At 37.4% G+C, this 5,619-nt stretch overlaps 1 protein-coding gene across 3 annotated transcripts in view; it reads right to left on the minus strand.

The window, feature by feature from the left end:
- Window positions 1-4,730, minus strand: part of LOC144976315 (tyrosine aminotransferase-like) — a 20,378-nt gene extending 15,648 nt beyond the window's left edge. The window contains exon 1 of one of the 3 annotated variants that reach the window (XR_013646091.1): window positions 4,586-4,698. The gene's annotated coding sequence lies outside the window, so the exon portion shown is untranslated. Of the gene's footprint in view, window positions 1-3,161; window positions 3,259-4,585 lie in introns of those variants that run through there. The other 2 variants (XM_078920513.1, XM_078920514.1) reach the window with 2 other exon arrangements.
- Between the last annotated feature and the right edge of the window lie 889 nt (window positions 4,731-5,619).

Below are 5,619 nucleotides of genomic sequence, written 5' to 3' on the forward strand. Positions count from 1 at the left end.
TGGTGTGTTAGATTTAGATGAAATGTGTGTGTGTTGAGGGGTGGGGGGGGGGGGGGGGGTGGAGTATGTTATGTGTTAGCACACACAAAATTCGATCTTACATTAAATTTATTCTCGTAACGCCTCTGATGTTTAAGAAAATTGATTGTGATTGTGAATCGGCGATGACTTTTAACTGGTCTCTGATGTTCAGTTTCGAATCGGCATCTCGTCGCTTCCTTTAAAAAAAAATTATTTCATTGCTCAACCATTGTTTAAAATCGGGGTGGGGTATGCATGTATTGTGTGTGTGTGTGTGTGTGTGTGTGTGTGTGTGTGTTTGCGTGTGTGAGTGTTTGCGTGTGTGAGTGTTGTGTGTGTGTGTGAGTTGGGGAGGGGGGGGGGTACCTGCAGGTTTGACGTTTATCTCCCATATAAAGGAGAAAATGTGAGTTTAAAAAGATACAAGCATTCCCAAGGATTACCCACCAGATAACTCGAAACAGGTTCAAAGTTCAAACTCTGATCCCCCGTCTGTTATGGCCTACCAAAGTAAGCCTGGCTCGTTACCTCCTACTCGCCAACGACACGTGTATCAAAATCAACCTGAGCGGCAAGACGCTGTAATAAGCCACTTTTTTACTTACTTACTTACTTATTTACTTACTTACTTACTTACGTAAGCCCAACTGAATATAACAGCTTCAAAAAAAAAAATAATAACAAAATTACCAAACACAGAACGTTTCGGACCCAAAACCCTTCTTCAGTCAACAACACACATAAAAAATATAATATAAATAAAAACATAAATGCATTGCTTTGACATCCGATCGACAGCAGAATCTCTGCAGAGGACAATGACCCCGAGGTTAACATGCATGTACAGTCGAACACTCTTATAACGAAAACGGTTAATACGAATAAATGGATATGACGAACACACTCTTATTATTTCCCGAAAAGAGACGAGCCACTGATATTTTAAAAAATTGAGCTTTTATATAGAACAATATCCATTAAACGGACTCAAAGCGCTTTACAAAGAGTCCGTGACCAACAGCAACACGTAACATATAGAACGAGACACGATGCCTTTGAGGCGATATTGCAATTTTTTTCCGACGGAGATAACGCTGTTAACGACCAGTTACTAATTTTACACCTGAGTACGGTGAGAGAATGTGAATACAGAGAGCTTTTTCCTAGGACTCAACTATGCGCCGAGAGAGGCTCGAACCCAGGACCTTCCTATCCGAAAGTGAGTACATTACCACAAGATCACATAGCCGCACTTGCAAGAAAGAGTTATTGGTATAAAGAATCTCTGATATAAAGAACAAATTTGTTCTACTTGGGATTCTTCTTCATATCCATCTTTTACTGTAGTGTGTAAGGGTGTTAGGGGAAGGGGAGCGGGCGGGGGTGGGGGCGTAACAGGGGATTAAAATGGTTACAGTAGATTGAGTCCACAAGGTGCCTGGGGCAATACGGGGAGGGTCTTACGCCTAGGAGACGATTTGGGTGAGGGAAGGGGGGGGGGGGGGCTCAGTCTAATGAGCTGACGAGTTAAAGCTGAAATCAATGGTGATAAAAATAATAGGATTAACAGCAAAACCGCATTATTCTGGTTAGAAAGAAAGAGGTGTGTTTAAAATTTTGGCCAGAAAACTCGTCCTTCAAATATCCCTGGATTAAAATGACCCTTTTATTATCAAATCTCTCAAACCTGGGAGTTTCTTGGGGATTTTTCGAAGTCCCAGGTTTAAGAGAGATTCATTTAAATGGATCGATATTTGAAGGACGAGTTTTCTGGCCAAATTTTAAACAAGCCTTTGTTTGTTGTTGCGGATTTTTTTTTCTTCAGAATATGGCAAAAATGAAGTAGTGGAGGAATGTAATGTTAGTGTGTATGTAAGTGTGGGATTGTTCGTGTCTTTGTACGTGTGTTTGGGGGCGAGGGGGGGGGGGGGGGGGGAGTTGAGACAAAGAAGGATTGGGAGAGGGTTGGGGGGGGGGGGGGGTAAGAAGTGGAGAGGGGGGGGGGGGTGATTTTAAAAAATGCTTTCATGATATTAGATTTAGTAGGAGATGAAGTGTTTGGTCTTAGAAGGGAAAGAATTCATGAAATAAGAAACTAAGAAAGGAAAGTTTGGAAAGAAAAAATAAAAAGAGTGATAGATAGATAGATAGATAGATAGATAGATAGATAGATAGATAGATAGATAGATAGATAGATAGATAGATAGATAGATAGATAGATAGATAGATAGATGGGGTGATGGATGGATGAATATATATATATATATATATATATATATATATATATAAATAGATAGATAGATAGATAGATAGATAGATAGATAGATAGATAGATAGATAGATAGATAGATAGATAGATAAATTGAGAGAGAGAGAGAGAGAGAGAGAGAGAGACAGAGAGACAGAGACAGAGAGAGAGAGAGAGAGAGCAGAAGGGGGGGGGGGGGGGCAAATGCAAACACAAGCACTTACGACATGTCACTACGAATTCACAGAATATATAAACCGTAGCCTTGATAAACTCACAGCCTGACATTGATCAAAAATGACACGTCAACATACACAAGGTGATCACCACCAGAATAGATAATATGCGCTTGGCTAAGAAACTCACAACATTGTCATTCGGAAATATAACGGCCCAACACGCAAAACTATGTGTAATCTTGAATGTTTATATTCTGGTTGATACAGTTTATTAGTGAGAATTAATCATAAACAAAAATTACAAAATCTGAGTGACGTCAACTTCACCCAATCTATACAGCAAATCATGAGTTGTATTTATTAGTTCAACCAATGGGATCATTAATTTGTTTCCTTGGGCACTGTTGTTAGCGTATACGAATACAACGTTCCATCCCACAACACTTGGCGTGACCTTATCGTCTGATTTGACGAATTTAGTGAGAACTAATCATTAAAATGGCTGTCTAAAAACAATAACAAAGACCTGAGTGACGTCAATTTTGTTCCACCTAAAAGTTGCCGAAGGCTGCGATCAGACATTCCCTTCAATCCGTAAAAAAAAAAACAAAAAAAAAAAAACAAACAAACAAATAGCGCAATATCCACTAAACGTGCTCAAAAGCACTTTACATAGATCCAGTAAATTGATAAACATTTAAGGAAGCCTTCACCTGTATCTCCATTCTATAACACACCAGTGTAATTTGCATAGCACAGTAAGGCATTCATATTCATTATCTCCATCTGTTTGTTTACCATTCATAGTAATGATATTGGGTTTGTTGATCAACTATCTCCCGTTGCCATTGACAACCGATAAACGGTTTTCATTCAAAAAGAACGACGGTATTCAACCATGTCGTTAAGTTGTTGGAATGGATTTCACGGAAAAACAGGAGATTAAATACAGGTCGTAAAAACTAAAGCATGTAACAGCAGGCTGGGAAATTGGCGAGTTGTTGACAGGAGTTTAAAATATTTATCGATCTTGTATTCGATTCTGTCATATGTGGGTTTTTTTATTGTTTGTTTGTTTTTTGCTTTGTGTTTTTTTGTTGTTATTGTTTTGTTTTTTTTGGTTTTGTTTTTATTTGTTTTGTTTTTTTTTTTTGTTTGTTTGTTTTTTGTTTTTTTTTGGGGGGGTTGTTTTTTTGTGTGTGTTTTTTTTTTTGGTTTGTTTTTTGGGGTTTTTTTTAATATCTTGGTTCATCTTGTAAATTATTTACATTTGATAATTCGACGGCTTGACTTTCTATTGGTACGTTAAATCTGCCTGGTGGATGTTTTGATCATTTTGACTAAACGCATAGCATCAGAGAGAGAGAGAGAGAGAGAGAGAGAGAGAGAGAGAGAGAGAAACAAAACAAAACAAAACAAAACAAACGTGTCGTTGTTAATCTTAAATATGTTTTATTTTTCTGCTGAGTCCGTTTTTATGTCAATGCATGCTTCATTTTTGCCAAATGGTATATTTTTTACATTTTGTGCATTTGCATATATATATATATATATATGTATACATTGTCGCCATAGATTCTCAACTTTGTGTTTATACATTTTTATGCATGCCACGTCTGTAAACAAATTTCCATTTATTTATTTTTTTGATGAATAAAGTATTATTATCATTATTATTATTATTATTAACACGATTCACATTCTTATCCAAAGATCTGTCGTCATAAAAATGGTGACATTTTTAAAACTATCTTTTAACAGTTACGGCCAAAAAATGTGTTTTAAAAAAACAAACAAACAAAAAACCCGTACAACACCAAACGATCAGATTTCACAAATCTATGACTTCCACTCATTGTCGACTTATTTTCTCGTTTTATAAACATTCAAACATTCATCTTTTTTGTTTTAAATATCATGCCGTTTTTTTAACTCCAAAATGTTCTCCTTCAATTCATGGGTTCTATGAATCATGGGTAAAATCCAAGATTTGTCCAATAAATTATGATGATTCGAGGAGAGAGTTTTTCGGGCGTTTTAAAACAAACAGAATTCATTAAACAAAAGTGTGTATTGCGTGTTTGATTTACTTGTTTGATCCAATAACAATTAAATATAGAATTTAGTTTGTACTTACAAAGTCTTGAATAATTATAAAGACGGGATAGCACAAAAATAGCGTCTTTCTACTAGGACAGTTTTTGGTGAAGTGTTGACAACAAGGATCTGTAGATTTCATCACCACGCGGGGACTGCACGACCTCCACACACACCTCCAGAACTCTGCTCGCTGATTGGTTGGTTTGTGGGCTCGGCCGCGACACACCTCCACTCCCGGCCAATCAATAGAGCAGGATTGAGAGAGGCTTTCCGTCCCGGCTTGGCGACGTTGCAAGAAGTGGTGGGGCTTTCGTCATTATGTTTGATTATTGTGGTTGTGATTGGTGTGTGTGTGTGTGTGTGTGTGTGTGTGTGTGTGTGTGTGTGTGTGTGCCCTGGTTGGTGGGTTTGAGCCCCCCCCCCTCTCTCTCTCTATTGTATATAATTTGTGTGTATCTATGTGTGTGTGTGTGTGTATGTGTGTGTATGTGTGTATGTGTGTGTATGTGTGTGTGTGTGTGTGTGTGTGTGATTGACGAGTTGATAACAAAGCAATGACAAAAAATAATTTTGTGTTTTGTTTTGTTTTTTACTCCCCCCCTCTCTCTCTCTCTCTCTCTCTCTCTCTCTCTCTCTCTCTCTCTCTCTCTCTCTCTCTCTCTCTCTCTCTCTCCTCGCCCCGTGCGGGCGTCCCGCCCAGTAAAATACTTTACAAAGCGAGAGACAACACGAGTGTATGGGTCGCTTTTGTCACGACATAATTAACACTAATAGTACATATAATATTCAATAATAATAATAATAATAATAATAATAATAATAATAATAATAATAATAATAATAATAATAATAATAATAATAATAATAATAATAATAATAATAATAAATTACGCGGTCTGAGCATGTTGGTGGTGGTGGTTGTGATGGTGTGTACCTACGGGTTCATTTTATCTAGGGTTTTCTCTAAGGCTGAGAGTGCATTCATTGTCGTCTCCTGTATGTGAATAACCACCAGTTTGTCATCGACGAAACACACATGAAACAAACCGTCAACAAAACTACTTGTAACCT

The sequence above is a fragment of the Berghia stephanieae genome, chromosome 7, assembly GCF_034508935.2.
Source record: "Berghia stephanieae isolate SIO BIC M18660-M18661 chromosome 7, UCSD_Bste_1.3, whole genome shotgun sequence".
Taxonomy (NCBI): domain Eukaryota; kingdom Metazoa; phylum Mollusca; class Gastropoda; order Nudibranchia; family Aeolidiidae; genus Berghia; species Berghia stephanieae.